Raw genomic sequence first — 17,796 nt, 5'->3', positions numbered from 1 at the left:
TGAGCATCCGACTTCAGCTCAGGTCATGATCTCACACTCTGTGAGTTCAAGTCCCACTTGGGGCTCTGTGCTGTCAGCTCAGAGCAAGGAGCCTGCTTCGGATTCTGTGTCTCCCTCTCTCTGCCCCTCCCTGCTCATACTCTCTCTCTCCCTCTCAAAAATAGATAAAGATTAAAAAAAATTGGGGGACGCCTGGGTGGCTCAGTCGGTTAAGCATCCGACTTCGGCTTAGGTCATGATCTCGCAGTTTGTGAGTTGAAGTCCCGCGTTGGGCTCCGTGCTGACAGCTCAGAGCCTGGAGCCTATTTCAGATTCTGTGTCTCCCTCTCTCTCTGCCCCTCCCCTGCTCATGCTCTGTCTCTCTCTGTTTCAAAAATAAATAAAAACATTAAAAAATTTTTTTGAATAAAAATATCTATGTCCTTAGAAATATATTTGTATCCTTAACCCAGTAGTTCTACTTTTTCAGAGCCATCCTGAAATATATATATTAAGATATATGTATACATATGAGATGCAGTATGCTCATCAAAACTAAATATGCAACAAGATAGGATTATAAAATAGCGTATCATGGGGCTATTAAAGATCATATTGAAGAGTGACAAATGATCAAATATTCACTCACTGTATATTATAAAATATGAAAGATAGATCAGATTACAAAATGTTACATACAGTATGATCCCAGGTTAATAAACACATGCATAGAGAAGACCAAAGAATAGGTTACAAAATGTTAACAGTTGCCATTTGTGGTGAGTAAACTTTTTTTTTCATTTTCTTATCCACGTGTTTTCAAATTCCCTAACATTTCCTCAATAAACACGTAATTAAAAATATAAAATGTCTACTCATCGGCAGAGTTCTGCATCTTTCTCCAGGGTTTAGGAAGTGAAGCCACTAAATGCAATCACTTCTTAAGGAAAAGGAAACACCATCCGATAATACTCAATCACTATTTAATATTGAAAGGAAATTATTTTGAAAAACTTAAGGCCTCATCCACGTCAGAAAAATAAGTATTGCTCAAAATCCTGACACTAACACTAAAATGTGTCTATCTCACAACAAGGCCATCAAACGCTGACTCTTCAGCTGTAAAGGCCATGTCAGTTCCTGTTGACTCAGATCCTCTTTGGGCTTGCTGTTCTAGTCGAATTTAACTCAGCTTTCTACAAACAGTAAAGATGAGCTCGAACATTTCCAACAGCATTTGGCCAGGCTGGACCAGGACAGGTGATAACATGGAACCTCACCAGGACAGTCACCCCTGAAATTAGGAGACAGAAGTCTGACTGCCCTTAGAAATGACAGGCCCCTTCTAGACCTGAAGTTGTTCGGTTCACCGGTTTCCAGACTTTCCCATTTTATTGCCCCATATGCAGTGAAAATTAAGATAACTATGGAGTTAAAAATTTTATTTTGCTACCTTTTATTCTCATCATAATTTTATAAAAGAAAGCACATTTTCATGTGAAAAAATTAGGAGGGCGTGATCCCAAAATGAAATATTGGGCTTCTCAAGAAAAATCATTTTAATTACACTGCAACATATGTGTGACACTATCCACTGAAAATATTATCCCCAAATGGAGGTGATCCTTGGACTGGTATTTCAGAGTTCCTGAAACAGCCAATATCTAGTGATTTCTCTGAGAGGTGAAATTTCCCTCAGAGGCTAAGGTGGTTTCATTCTTGAACTGAGGTATTTGCCATTAAACAAACCAAAGCACAAACATTTAGTTGTTCACCCAGGATTGATATACTCCAGAGAACAATCAAGGAATTGCTTTTTTGATAATCCATTTTAAATCTTTTCTGGAGGGTAAAAGGAGCATCAGAGATCTACCTCTTCTGAGAACATTACATCCACCATCATGAATTTGGGGTTTTTAGAATGTTCACAATAGAACCTGTCTCACAGTAAACTCAGATTCTTAAGCACCAGTGTCCTTTCAGTCTTGCTGGAATCCTCTAGACTAGGTGAGAGCCAAAACCAAGATATGTGTTGTCCCAGGACACATGAAAAACCAAGGGGCATGAGGCAAGTTTACCCTGAGGATTGGTACAGATACGTTTTATCTCCATAAGGCACAGAGCAACAAATGACCATAAAAGATAAAATTTCAGTTCCAACTCTCACTTCTACATCAGCAAAATCTGCTCATCTGGGACACAGATCCTTTTTCCTCATTGTCCTCATTATTTCCAAAGCCACCCAGATCATCCAAGAGTCTTCCGGCCAAATCCTGACGCACTTATCCTCGTGTGTACATGACAGAAAGACAAACTGATCGCTCACTTTTGTTTGTCTCAGAATCATTACGTAGTAGTTTAAAGCCAATGAAAGTTTCAATAAGAACCCAGGAGCGAAATAAAGGTAAAGTAAAAGGAGGTTCCCTGCAGATGGTTGTTTTCTGCTAATAAGCTTTAGGTAGTACTTAGACAAAGGTCAACATTTATAATCATATTTTCTTCATAGTTTCTTAATCCAAATTCAAAGGTAGTGGTTTCTTTTATGAATATTTTATAAGATCAGAATAAATGCAACATTTTATTTGGATTACACCACTCAGAGAAAGGGGGAAATAGAGAAAGGCCAATAAATCTTGAGGAGTTAATTATTTATACGGAGAAAATTTACTTTGTATGTTGTGACTTGTTTTATTGGTATACTGCAGTTCAATTTAGATTAAGAAGCAGAAAGATTATTGTTTCCCAACAGAGACATATCATAAATAAATACAGCAGAGATTTTTTTTTTTTTGGTATTTGTGCCAAACCATCCACAGATAATCAAAATAAAAGGAACAACACGTTCCTAAAATTCCTCAAGTTTAAACTCTTGAAATGGCATTTAGCTACACTTAGCACCAAAAGTTTAATAGTGGAGCTAATCAGATCAGGCCCTTTATCTAGAGGTGATGCCAATTGGAGGGCTAGCATCATAATCATCCCATTTTTGCTAAAATGTTTACTGGCTTTCTGGTTCATGTTAATTTACCAAGAAAACCGTTCCAAATACATCATCATTCTGTGGACAAGACTGTGTGCTCATGTAATATGACACTTTGGTTACCAGGAAGGTCTTGTCATAATCTGAACTACAGATCTTTAATAAGCATTACTGGCAATACTGGAGTTAAAATCTCTGCTAACAGAAAATAAAATACTAATAAGAGAACACTTTAGAGCAAAGTTTCATTCCCTTGCATGAAGTAGGTACTCAAAAAATATTTATTGAACTAGATGGATGGGTGGATGGACAGATGGGTGGATGGATGGACAGATGGGTGGATGGATGGATGGATGGATCACAGGAACACTTATGAAGCCTAATCACTACAAATGTCAATCCCACAGCTTTTGGAGAAGTCCCAACCAATGCAACGCTGTGACAATTTGTCTTGACCCCAAGAAAAGCTACAAACCTATGACAGTTATAAAACAATTCCAGTTATAAAACAATGCCAGTTATAAGAATGCCCCCTATTTGAGTGTTCTCTAAGACAGAAATACATTTAGTTTAGAATCAAATTTGACCTCTAAACCCACCAAAGTCTACTCTGTCCCTGGGTCTTCCCGGAGACACAGTCTGCTACGAATACACCTAGGAAAGATTTCCCCTATTATTTGCAGACCTCAATTAATCTTTTAATTGCCCTCCAGATTTATAAAAAACATCTACCATTTATTGATCCCTAAAAATGTACCACCCACTATGTAATAGACTTCAGATACATGAACTCATTTGATGCTAATAAAAATCCTATACATACATGTACTAATTCAACATGGATTTATTAAGTGCCTTCTATGTATAAGGCAGTGCTCCAAGAATTTAGAAGTTATTCAGGGACAAAAACAGACAAAAATCTCTGCTCTCATAACACTGACATTTCAGGCAGGTAAGAAAAGGGGTAAACAGCAAGTCTGTTTATTTTGTCATAATCATCCTTCCTTTGAAGATGTAGTAAGTAATGTTCAGAGAACTCAATAGCTCCAAAGAAGACCCTGACAGCATATGACAGATTTGAGGATTCCAATCTGGGGCCCTAGCCCCAAAGCCTGTGTTTATAATAGACCACAGGTTTAGGCCATACTGCCTCCACTCCTAGAACTGAGCTAGCATGGCACCAAGTACTGGAGTTCAAAGTACGCTGTCCAAGGTATGGTGTGGTTTAACTGGCTACATGGCAGACATTGTCAGATGCCAGTCATCTTCACATCTGTGAATAAAGCCAAACTTGTCTGTCTCTCCATCTGTGATCCATAACATTCAACTAAGATCAAAGGCAGCCTGGCAAGCTTCCCGTCGTGGTACTTAATGCAGTTCCACTCCAACCCCTTGCAGGCGCAAGATCGGATTGGATTACACTTCCTCCTCCCCTTGTTACACAGGAACATGTGACTGGTTCTGCCCAATGCGTTGTGAATATAAGCGAACGTGTCACAGGACGGAATATTTAATTTCTAGTTCACTACCTCTCAGAACTATCTCTTCCCTCTTACATTAAACCTAGAAATGTTCAAAATGGTGGTGGCTCCGTCAGCGTGGAGCTCTGAGAAATCAGTCAGCAGAAACCCTCTGCTGATGTGTAACGCACAAGGAGCGTGAGTAGGGATAAACCTTTGTCATTTAACCCAATGGAACTTTGAAGATTTTTGTTACACAGCACAACCCAGCTGATCCTTCTTTCAGCTTCTTTTCCTCTTAATCATAATGATTTAGCAGTAAAGGTAAATTGAGTTAAAGTGAGTATCTGACAGTCTAGAAATTAACCAGAGGATACCTGGTAGAGAAGACATTAGAAAGTGAAGAGAAAATACATACAGAAAATCTTGAAGGAAAATAAAAATGTTGTGAGAAAAATATCTTTAAAACACTAATAAGCAAGGAAAACGAATGCAATGAAAAAATAGAGAGATTCTTATCCCTGCTCAAGCCCAGGAGTTCTCACCATGTATACTCTCACTATTCAATAAAGAAAAACTGAAAAAGTTGACTATTTCCTTAATGTATTCATTTCTTTATATTTTTCTCATCAGCTGTGCCCTTCCTCAATTAAAAACACTCTGGGAATACAACATGTAAGTGCCCGCTGTGCTCCTGAGTGTCAAAATCTTGAATAAAATTGAAAAAAATCAACATGACTTCTTCAACACACAGAGCCAGAGAGGAAAGCCCCCAAGAACCAAGACACCACCTGCATTTACATCTTCCAAATGAAAAGTGAAAAAGGAACAAATGTGGTCTCATTACTTTCCATCAAGGGCAAGATTCTTACCACAACAATGCCTATTGCACCAGATTATCAAACACAGAATCACACTGTAACTTCTGGAAAATACAGAATATATATGCAGCATGGAGCCAAAAGTCCTCCACATTGGTAAACCTCACCTTGAATGACTCCGTTGTTACAGACAAAAAACAAAAACAAAAACAAAACAAACAAAAAAAAAACCACAAAAAACCTGTATCATGAAAGGAGGGAAACTGAATAATAGGGACAAGAGAAACTTTTTGTATTAAAGTTTCCTAAACCAAAATCATCCTTTTAATTTATTTTAGTTTACTGTTCTTGAACTTCTTAATTCTCATCTTTTTAAACGTAAGTTGCATTTACATCCGTGTTAAAGTTTAGCCTTCGGATATAAGAAGTCAGTTTCTGGAAGGATTGTATTAATACCTATTTTATGATACTGGGTTCAAACACTTCCATTACTCTAAAAAGAAAAGAGGAAGATTGTATAATAGGCCCCGTTTTATGAAAACATAGGTCCGCGGCCATAGATAAGAATAATTGAAAGTACCTAAAAGCTGGTATTTCCAAACCCATGGGAAAACTGTTCTTTGTATATCAACAGGCTACAGGTGTCATCCACATCCTTAAAGTGTCGTCAGTTATGATGTAGACAATGAACGCTTTGCAGTGAGTGTCCCCATAGAACAGGCAGCATCAACAATCAAACCCTGACTGATGTTAACCGTCCAAAAGAGAGAGACTGGGCTAATCTGTGGAATTATAAGAACCTTTAAATTCAACCAGATCTATTCCCATGACCCCAGTCCACCTGAATTGATGTTTTTCTGTACACATTCCTCAAATAAAAGTTCCGAAGTAGATAGGACCGATTATACAAATCCTATTTCCTTAGGCACACTTTTCCAATTAGAAAAAAAGCAGACTTAGGCAAACTGTACCAACCAAAGAATATTCAAAGATATACCTCATAGACTTTAAGTGCCCATAAAGCTGACTACTCCATAAAAACAATCCATGTACTTGGAATTGTTAAATATCACCTTCTGGATGCGTAATGTAATACTTATGTTTTGCAGATAGTTCTTGGCTAAGTACTTGTGTCACGCTCTGCAGATAATTCTTGGCTACAATAAAAGATCAATCAGACATTTCTCTCCACAAATTCATATTAACATTTAGTTTGGTTCAATTGGACAGAATATTAATTTGATGAAATGTGTGTATCCTCCAGCTATATGGCCTGGTGGTATTCACTTTTTGTAGCTCTGCTGTAGAACATGCTCCTGATCTTAGACAGTTCTCTATATCCTCTCTGAAATATTCCCAGTGCCAACGTAGTAACTGACTCATCATACACAATTAATATATATATCTGTGAGATGATTCAGTGTTTTTAGAATTATATGCTATGTGTTATAGAGGGACCAATAGGAAAAAGAAGATAAAGGGACATACTTACTGTATACCTAGGATGTGGGAGGCTCTTTGAACGCTTTATATGTTGTCTCACTGGACGTGACCCTGCGGACATTATGTCCGTGAGGCAGATGAGGAATCCAAGGCTCAGAGAGTTTAGTAACCTGAGCAGAGTTGCCAAGTTATTAAATAACAGATGCTACCTTAAACTCAGGTCTACCTGACTCCAAAGTCTATGTGCTTCCCAATGTACTACAAAGCTTAACCTTGCCTATCCCTACACAACAAAACCCATTCTCCCGTTTCCAAACCCTTGGATAATGTCTGCCAACAATGGATCATTGCAACAGGCACATTTGTACTAAACACGCTTTCACATCAGGTTTTTTCCCCCTAACTGGATGTCCTTCTTCCTCCCTAACCATGCAAACATTACTCTCCCTTCTAAAGCCCTTTTCTACATGAAGTCTCACTTCCCCACCGGCCCAATCCTCTCTTGATGTGAATTGCACAATTTAGCTTCTGTGAGCAAAAGTTAGTTTTGGGTATGTCCTTTCTTGAACTGTTTTCTAACCAGATGATTATGTCAATCCTGGTCACATTAGAAGTTCTTGTATTTTAGGTTTGCTTGGTTGGTTGTTTTATTTCTCCAATCTTTCTCGTCAGTGCTGATATGTCGTGGTATAGTACAAATGCTTCATAGCTATTGAGCATGCTAAATCTATGCCATGATAATTATGTCTCCATCTTCAGGAATGATATTATTTGATTGTTTTTATAATAAAAAATTATATCGAATTGGAAGTTAGGAGACTTCAGTTGACGTTCTATGCAATAAACTAGTGCCATTGGGACAAGCATCTGAGTTTCTTCATCTGTAAAAGAAAGGATTAAGACTAGATGTCAGCTAAACAGAATGCTTATTCTTGTAGATTTTAAATTGTGTTTCTAGAAAGAAAAAGTAATTCTGAAAACAAGAGTAACTGTGGCCATGCACTTTTACAGCCAGGGTAATCCAGATTTTTCTCCACCCAGAGACATTTCTCCCTTCAGCATCTTCCACATGATCGGTAAGGGTCAGTAGATGCAGTATGGAAAACACAGACATTAACAGAAGCTCTTTTCAAATTATAGCCAGTTTCCCAAAGCAAATTTCCATCAACCTACCCAGATATATTTAACACATGTGTTTCAATAAATATGATTTGTTACCCAAAATCACAATGGTGTCTATTTTTTATATTCAGACTTCCACCTATGTGCAATGTTCCAGGAGGAAAATCATATGCTCACATAAGACCTGAGTCAAAGTTAATCCCATCCCGCCAACCATCCTGCCTTTCCTTATATTGTAGCTTCTACTTAATTCAGTCCACGTGTATTATGGGTGGAAGATGGATTCAAATTCTTTAAATGGAGACTTCATCAAATTTACTATTAATCTAGGAAATACCTGTTTTTTTTTATTTTTTATTTTTTAAAATTTACATCCAAATTAGTTAGCATATAGTGAAGCAATGACTTCAGGAGTAAATTCCTTACTGCCCCTTACCCATTTAGCCCACCCCCCTCCCACAACCCCTCCAGCAACCCTCAGTTTGTTCTCCATATTTATGGGTCTCTTCTGTTTTATCCCCCTCCCTGTTTTTATATTATTTTTGTTTCCCTTCCCTTATGTTCATCTGTTTTGTCTCTTAAAGTCCTCATATGAGTGAAGTCATATGATTTTTGTCTTTCTCTAATTTCACTTAGCATAATAGCCTCCAGTTCCATTCACGCAGTTGCAAATGGCAAGATTTCGTTCTTTTTGATTGCCAAGTAATACTCCATTGTATATATATATACTACATCTTCTTTATCCATCGATGGACATTTGGGCTCTTTCCATACTTTGGCTCTTGTTAATAGTGCTGCTATAAACGTGGGGGTGCACGTGTCCCTTCGAAACAGCACACCTTTATCCCTTGGATAAATACCTAGTAGTGCAATTGCTGGGTCGTAGGGTAGTTCTATTTTAAGTTTTTTGAGGAACCTCCATACTGTTTTCCAGAGTGGCTGCACCAGCTTGCATTGCCACCAACAATGCAAAAGAGATCCTCTGTCTCCGCATCCTCGCCAACATCTGTTGTTGCCTGAGTTGTTAACGTGAGCCATTCTGACAGGTGTAAGGTGGCATCTCATTGTGGCTTTGATTTGTATTTAGGAAATACCTATGTTTAATGTAAAGTCACGTGTCACAAGTGAACCTTAAAATCAAAACAGCACAAACCATAACTGTGAGAAGTATAATAACAACTACATTGGTACACAGCATTCATGATAAACCAGTTGTTTCCTTTATACTTGCTTGCTTTGATTCATTGCTTCACTTACCCATCCACTCACCCATCCAATACGAAGTTCCTGAGCATCTACTGTGAATGAGCAGCCAACCAGCTGCTCAGTTTCAATTTTATCATATTAGATGATATGCAAGAAATGATTTCACTTTTAGAGCCTGCTATATAAATGTAAACAAATAGGCAACTCAAAGAACGTTTAACTATGGAGGGAACACATAAAAATCCTTTTATCTAATTTAATGAAAAAAAAAACCCAAAAGTCAGAAGAAAAGAAGGAAACTACTTGGAGTGGGAAAGATGTTAATTTGATCTGCATGGGAAGAGAAAATCATGGTTGATAATTTGGGTAAAGTCATGTCCTGAGAAATGACTGAAAAACATCCCATATCAACAGGTATTCCATTTGAAAGAAATAACCATAGTTGTTCATTTAGTTATATCTTAGCTTTACGGGCAAAAAGTAAATTTTCCAACACTGTAGAGCCATTTCCCCATCCAATATTTCCTTTATGTCAGATAGCAGCCAAATGTGATTCACTAGAATTTTATTTTTTGCTGTATTATTTCCTATGCTCTATCCAATATGGACATATCTTCGTACAAATGCACTTGACAACTGATAAATTATTCAATCATTAATAGATACTCTACTGAGAAATCATTACATTTCTTGATAGGCTCAATTAACCTGACGTTTTGTCTTCAGTGGGTCACTGTTGGAGATCTTGGTAACACCAGGTTAAAAATGTATATATTACATCATGAAAACTAATGTCTTAGGTAAGCAAAAGTTTTATTTCTTGCCTTTACTGTGGCATTTAGCCTTCTGGCCTTTCATATTTTCAAATGCTTTAGATAAACAGTCTTCTTAATTAAAGAGAAAAAGAAGCTCTAAAGCCCATAACACAACGTCCCAGAAAACTAATGCCCAGAAAAATTGACTTGCATGGTACACTGGGGCCCTGAAGATTTCCAGAAAACAAAGAAGGACAGGAGATCTTAGAGTGTCTTCTAAACGTGTTGACTTATTTTACTCAGTTTACATGTGGAGAGTTTTTGGTTTTATCTTCCTCTAGTTAAACTTCACAAACCTAACAGCAGCTCTCCTGCTTCAAACACCTCCTATGTATCAAACATTTCACAGGATACTTCACCCAAGTTAGCTAACTTCCTTTATAAAAGCACCCTCCAGCGCACATGCTACCATCGGCCCATTTTATGAGACAGGAAAACTCAGAGGGGTTGAGTGCCCTGTACCGAGTCACCCAGCTAGTGTGTGCATTTGGGATTTTGAACAGTATGGAGCTGGGCTTCCCGGACCTGTATTCTAAGGATCTCTGTTCTTCACCATACGCCTGGCTGATTGCCTCACTTGGCTAGAGCACAATGCTGGAGAAACCAGGACTATGCGTTAGAAACCCGTTTGGTCTGTTGGCTTAACAAGAAAAGAAGAGTTCTGCCCTAGGTGTGCTAGCATTGTGCTTCCTGCGTCGTTCAGGGAATCGGGCGAAACCGTCTGAATGGCCCGCAATAAAATTTTATCACTGACAGCCAAACACTTCGAGTCGAATTCATTGTTCTCACAGAAGAGAAGTAAATATCTCGGTAAAACACTAGTGTGCATTTCTATGAGGGCTGTTTGCTGGGACCTAGTACTTTCCAAATAAGTTTCTTTTAAGTTTAGTTTGATGAGAAATATAACTATCAACTTGCTGGGATCCAAGCAGCAGTAAGTTAATAATTACATGATTAGGTCGCCTCTCTAGGACTCTGAGTATGCGAAGTAAATAAATCTGTGACTTCCACCGAGTGGACTTTTCAAAGGAGGCACCATCCCATCAAATTATGTAAATAATTCGAAGCTTCCCCTCGCGCATCCCTCCCTGCTCTTTGTAAGTCACCCAACAATTTGCAAAAATAACCACGGGAAGTGTTTGGGGTGGGCTTTTGAAGATATTTTTAGTTAAAGTGGTGGAGGTTTAAAATACAAGCATGGGAGTGTCTGCCATTTAGAGAAATCACCTGCTCACACAGTTCCGTGGAGAAGTGGAATGTTTTAATGTGTGTCATTCAGCACAACATGTGGACTGCATTAACTCAGGTTAAAGCAGGTCACCCCACGTGACACAGCTGAGCCACAGATAATCGCAAGCAATACAACGCGCTGGATGCAACATAAATTTAAACGGGAGTAGGTTTTTCTCCTCAAAAAGAGGCAACAGCTGCTGAAGATAACAAAATGCCCACACTACCCCACACTGAGAGGGCTTTGTGCTTCGACATGGTCTGCATTATATGTAGGTAGTTCAGCACAACTATATTTAGGGACATCTCTAAATTTGAACCAGGAGCATTTGGGTGCATGGAATACATGCTCTAAGTGGGGCCGACCTCACATTTCTTTGTAATAATTTTTTTCGAAGAATTTTATTTTTATTTCTTGTAACATTTGTTCATTTTTGAGAGAGACAGAGTGTGGGCAGGAGAGGGACAGAGAGGGAGAGAGAGAGACACACAGAATCCAAAGCGGGCTCCAGGCTCTGAGCTGTCAGCACAGAACCCGTCGTGGGGCTCGAACCCACCAACCCCAAGATCGTGACCTGAGCCGAGGTCGGATGCCACGCAGGCATCCCACACTAGTGAATAATTTTAAACTCTAGCCTTCAAAATTAGAGAGTAGAGACCATTTGGGCTGCGACATGCTGGCTTCTGAGCCAGTAGGCCAAATATTTAGTATTCTAATTTAGGCTACAGATAAAACACTCCAGGCAAGTGCGGGTGTTAAGAAGACGCAGAAATAAAGGAAAGAGCAGTGACTTAGGATAAAACTAAAAGTGGAGAGATGGCATTCCTGAGTACCAGGACAGTTCGTTTCCAACAAAATTCCTTATATACGGTGTCACTGGCAAGCATTACAGTCCTGACAACAGTGAGGGATTGGTGTTTGTTTACTCCTTCCTCCTTGGAGGATAGAGTAATATTATCATTTGAATTACCTTGACTTTGGATGCCACTTCTGACGTGCAGATTTATCTTCTCACTTAAGCCTCCGAAGAACCCTTTGAGTAGGAAGAAAGCAAATCTCTTCCAGATAAGCCCACCCACCACTAGTCACTCCCAGCATGACATCACACTCCTGCCCAAGCAACACTTCCACGTGTGTCTGTCCAGCTATAATTAACCATGTGCCGGTTATAAATCTATTTGAAGCACCAAAGTCGCAAAGAACATAAAGACATCTTTGCCACATCTCTTGCATTCATCAATAAATATGACTCTGTTTCACTGAACCAGCCTTTGGGCCGTATAAAAACAAGGTACGTATCTCGTGAAAGAGGTGACATTTAGGTTTCAGGAACAATTTTTGGGCTAAAACAAGTGTAATGTCGTTCAATTCTGTAGGGCACGGTGAGCAGGTCTTAAATATAACATGTATTGACTGCTTAGTAGGTGCTAAGCATATTACCTTACTACGACCAATTTAATCCACATGAGCAAATTATAATAGCAACAAGAAAAGCACACGGGGGCGCCTGAGTGGCTCAGTCGGTTGAGCATCGACTTCGGCTCAGGTCATGTCCTCATGGTCCGTGAGTTCAAGCCCCTTATCAGGCTCTGTGCAGACAGCTCAGATCCTGAGGCCTGCCGGGATTCTGTCTCCCTCTCTCTCTGCCCTCCCCCACTCCCTTTCTGTGTGTCTCTCTCTCAAAATAAATAAACGTTAAAAATGTTAAAAAAAGGAAACAAAGAAAGGAAAGAAAGGAAAGAAAGGAAAGAAAAGAAAGAAAAAAAAGAAAGAAAGAAAGAAAAGCACATATAGGCTAAGAAATTCACCCCAATTTAGCCAGGACGTGGCAGAACAAGAATTCAAACCGGATCTTGTTGATAACAAAACCACATCTCTCAAACAAAGACCCATCCTTTCAATGCCATCTCCTAACCTCACCTACATGAGAACTCTCCGTGCTCAGGCTAAATATATTTTCCTTGGAACTCACATTTAGTCTTCAAGTTCCTTAAAGTGACCGTATCATATTTCAACATTTTCAACACTGAAACTTCTTATGACCAAGGACTTTATAAATTATTGCTTTTTACCCTTCATATACCTACCTGTATGTTTGGCACAAAATAGGCACATAACGTTTGCTGCATTTAAACGTGCCCCCCATCTGTGCCCACTTAACTATCCCCACTCAGGTCTCACAAATATCAGAGAGGCGGTTGGGGTTTGGGAAATAGGACTAGATTTACCAATGCCCCAGCTGTGCCTCACATTGGTTGTGTGGCACTGAGTAATTCATTATCGCATTCCTCTGAACTTTGCTTTCCTCATCTGTAAAATTAGGGTATGCAAAATCTATTTCGCAAAGGTGAGGCATTGTCACGTTTTTCTTCCCATCTCTTTGTACTCCGCACAAAAGGCAGGAAAATTCCACTTACAAACGCCTGTGTATCTGCTACAGATATTACCAAGTTTTCTGGATTTAGGTATCATTCATTGATTCCTAAGGTGCCTCTTTCGTGCAGGCAGCCTTCTGGAGGATGGTTAAACAACAGTGAGCCCAAACAGATTCAGTCTCTGCTCTCACGGTAGTCATGATCTAATGGAAGGCCACATGTTACATCTGAATATCATTCTCTTGTAACACTTTCATTATTAAAATATATCCACAGTTTCCATTTTTATTAAGGGAACTTTCAAGAGTCAATTTAATACCCATCAGATCTGCGATCCCAATAATTGAGATTTCTTATAAAGTAACAAGAGTAAAAATTGTACATGACACCAGAAGTACAGTTGCCCACACATTTCTGAAATATTACTAGCCATGAGTAGAGCACTTGGGAATTCCAAAGCCTGTCACAGAATCATAGAAATGTTTTCAGTGTGAATATGTTGTGCTCAAAACATCCCCAGAATAGGTACAGCACAGCAACGCCGTTCCTACTTTAACAAGATGAACAACCAGACAGACTACTGTAGACAGCAGGGCTTTGGTCATCTCCATTACATTAAGGTAACGCGAAAAGAAAGAGAAGCAGTCCAGCACTTACATGAGATCTTACACTGTAGTAGATATCATGGAATATTGCCTTCTCAATAGAAAAAAATCTGCATCATTATTGCAGAACTCATCGTGCTAAATATGACACTTATGCCAATAAGTCTCTTAAACCTGGCATTATCTTGAGAATGTGCACATGGTAACATACATCTCCATTTTGTAGCATTACACTTCTGTGTGCTTTTATTTCTCATAAGAGATGTGATGTGTTTAACAATAATAATTCCATAACAATCAATTAAAAGGAAAGGTAAAGAATGGATTTTTCATAAGAAAGGAAGGAGTTATTGGCAATGGATTTCAACAAATTCCCTGGCTGGCTAAAGATACATCACGCTGGGCAGCAGAGTAGGTAAACCCTCGGTGGCAAACTTTCAAGGACCCGTCATTCATGGCTGTGCTCCCTCTGTCCTCCCTTCTTTTCAAATGCCAGTCGTGTATGGACGAGGCACATGTTTCTTCTGCCAGTGCCTGCTCAAGCAGACAGTTTACTAATTTGTAGCTCGGTAAACCTTTCACTGCACTGAGCACCTTGAGGTTAGCACATCTCTAATCATTATTTGATAACAGAAATCTGCAAGCATCACATCCCTAGTAACAAGAACATTGTATCTTAGCAACCAGCCTTGATATTCAAACAATTTCATTAAAGCGTAGCACCTCTTAGCAGGTGGGTGAGTGCGGGTGTTGATAAACATTTATAACATGATCAGCCATTGTGTTTGCCAACACTATAATCAGCATGACAATTTTATGAATTTGTTTACAAGCTCCCAGATAGCCAATCCATGTAGGTGAGCTACGTTTCAGACTGGTTAGGAGATCCAGATATCAGATCTTTATTTGAAATGGAGAGTTTCTTTAGAAACCTATCAACTGAAGAGATTGCCAAGTTCCTTTCAGCGCAGAGACATCATTAATATTTCCATTGCGGTTTAATCTTCAAATAGTAGTGTTGAATTTAAATGCTCCAGGAGCAAGATCTGAGTGGGAACCTCAGCTACACTGAGATTCATAAGAATCATGTGAGGAAGAAAGTGCAGTTTAAATTTTTTTTTTCTTCTCCAGATTGACAGAGCTAGCTGATACATCTTTTGTGTGCAAGGAACTATTACGCGAATGGCTAAAAGAAAACAAATAGGGTGAAACTCCCCTTTTTGAAAAGAAGCAAATTTTCGAGTGAGTAATTTACTACAATTTTTTTCACATATTATAAATGTACTTAGACATTCATTTAAGGGACTACTGATATGTCACCATCATGGATTGGTTCAAACATGAAAAGCCTTTTCTCCATTTTTACTTCAATCTAATACCTCCCTACAGGATCCGGATTTGCACAAAATTTAATATTCCATTTTAAAGAGATTTTAAATCTCTCTTCCTAACGGATGACCAGGCAACTATATACACGTATTTTTTTAAATGTCCGCCAACCCCATGATCTTCGAAATTGAAAAGTCTTGTAATTTGGGAAGAACTACCAGAGCACAACTCTCTCTTGATTATATAACACGGCTCCTAATATGACTATAAGATCTCAAACCTGTGACCGCTCAAGTGTTACCAAGTATAAAGGTTCACTAAGGCATGCACTGGCAAATAGGTAGAAGAAAAACAAGGACTTTTCTGCTTTCTGAAGTTTGAACCTTGAACCTGCAGCACACAGTTACAACAGGGCCCCTAGGCTTCTCATCCCTGAACAAGCTATTAATCTACCTGAAATAGGTGAACTTCAGTGAAGCATTATCGAATAGGTAACAAGCTCCCTTTCAAATTAAAACCAGCCATGATGAAAAACAAGTTTGTTGACCTAGCTTGTTCACCGTGAACCATGACACGTCAGTTAATAACTACCACCTGGGTAACTCCCAGCTTCAACAACCAGCCTTACAATGTTCAAAAGATTTGGAGACGAAAATATGTATCACAGCCTGCAAGACCAACAACTCTACATTCAAATGTTGTTGGTAAAAAATCATCGGAAGAAAGAAAGAACGAAAAATGTCAAAAGTTGTCGTCTGAAAGCATCACGATCTGGGGATTCCTGTAAAGCAAGGATGGCAAAAAGCCTCTGAATTTGTGTGTATGACACCAGGTGGGGTGGGAAACAGTGGGAGGGAAGTGGGAGGGTGGGGAGAATAAGGAAGTGTTTGCCACACACATTAGGTAAACTGTTATACTTCATAATGTAACAGTTATGTCTCCTAATTTCCTGATGCTTTCCAATATCCATTTCTTGCATTTCGACCATGTGTATGGAAATTATTTTAGTCTGAGGGAAGAAAATAATTCAGCCTCCCAGGTGTTGGGCATGGGGAACGGGCACAGTGACTGAAACAGACACAAGGGGAATCTGGCATTTACATTTTGGTCTAGTCTTTAAACCTCTTTATACAACAGACCTCTTTATACAACTGCTTGCCACTTGCCAATTATTTATCAGCTCTTTATATTTCTACTCTAACTTGTCTTACAGCCTTGTCATTTCTCGTGAGACTTTCCCACGTGAAGTCTGGGGCAAGGACCAGTGCGTTTGTGACTTTGTGTATGCGTAGCTGAGTGTGGGTGTGAGTGAGTATGGGTGCGTGTGAGAGTATGTTGTTGGTTTTCTTCCACTTACTGAGGTCGCCAGATAATTCTACATATTTTTTGTGAGAGTGCTATCAAAATCCACGGGCTCAGTTTGATGGACCACTTCCTACACGGTAGATCTGTGGTCATTCAAACGCTGAATTTCTAAAAATATACCATCGAATGTAACTTTGTAGTGCAACTGTTCCAGAAGTTCCTGAAGAAAGGCCTCCTTTTATAGCATTTTGCATTCAGAACAGTGTTGCACATTACAGATTATCTTCCAGTTAAAAAATATATACAGGTAAATCAGCATCTCATTTCCAATAATACCAGCTAGTAAAAGATCCCTTCAAGCAGCCTCTCCCTGTCTGTGCTTGACGGTTTAAAAAAGATGTATTGCACACCTGAGAGACTCATGTCTGAGAGGCAGTTACCTCTAGTCTTGGACACAAACGCCAAAGAAAAACCTCAAGTTTTATGTACCCAACATAAGGTGGTATACACTATGTAGAATTCATCCAATATGATTTCAAACATATTTTTTTACTCTGCTATTCAGACATCAAGTTGCTGCTAAAATAGTTTAGACTAAAATGGTAGCCTGTGGCATTGGCCATATTAAAGCTCAGAAAGTCTGTGAAAGAAAACAGGTGAGAACTGTGATTTTACTAATCAATTCAGACACCAGCGTAAACCAGTGCTGCCGAGGTCCTGCAAAAGGAACACCTTCCAGAAGGAACCACTGAGGACCCTGCGGTTAGCAAATTGTAAGGACTGAAAATTCTACAGAGTTCACAGTGCTTGATATTTGTGTAGTTCTTTTCATCTGAAGGTACCAAGGCGCGGGATAAATATTAACTCACAGATTTTGCCACTGTCGGTAGCACTTGGAGTTTGTAAACTCGGGCTTGAAGTCAGAATTACTCCCTCATTCCATTTTCCTTCATTCCAGGACAAAAGCAAGTTTTACTTTTCCATACAAAGTTTGAGTATGAATACAAAGATAAAACACCCATGAAGTTCAAATTTCTAGCCCCCTGTTTCTCACTCAGAATCCATTCACTGTTTTAGACTGAAAACAAAATTCAGGTGGGGGAGGGGCGAAATAAGTGAAGGAGA

At 39.1% G+C, this 17,796-nt stretch overlaps 1 long non-coding RNA gene across 1 annotated transcript in view; it reads right to left on the bottom strand.

Moving 5' to 3' along the window:
• LOC109502676 overlaps nt 1–17,796 on the bottom strand; it is a 108,607-nt gene that overhangs the window by 89,431 nt on the left and 1,380 nt on the right. The window lies entirely within an intron of this gene.

Source organism: Felis catus, chromosome C1 (genome assembly GCF_018350175.1).
Source record: "Felis catus isolate Fca126 chromosome C1, F.catus_Fca126_mat1.0, whole genome shotgun sequence".
NCBI lineage: Eukaryota > Metazoa > Chordata > Mammalia > Carnivora > Felidae > Felis > Felis catus.
Note: the sequence above shows the minus strand (reverse complement) of the source record. Positions and strands in the feature narration are given on the sequence as shown.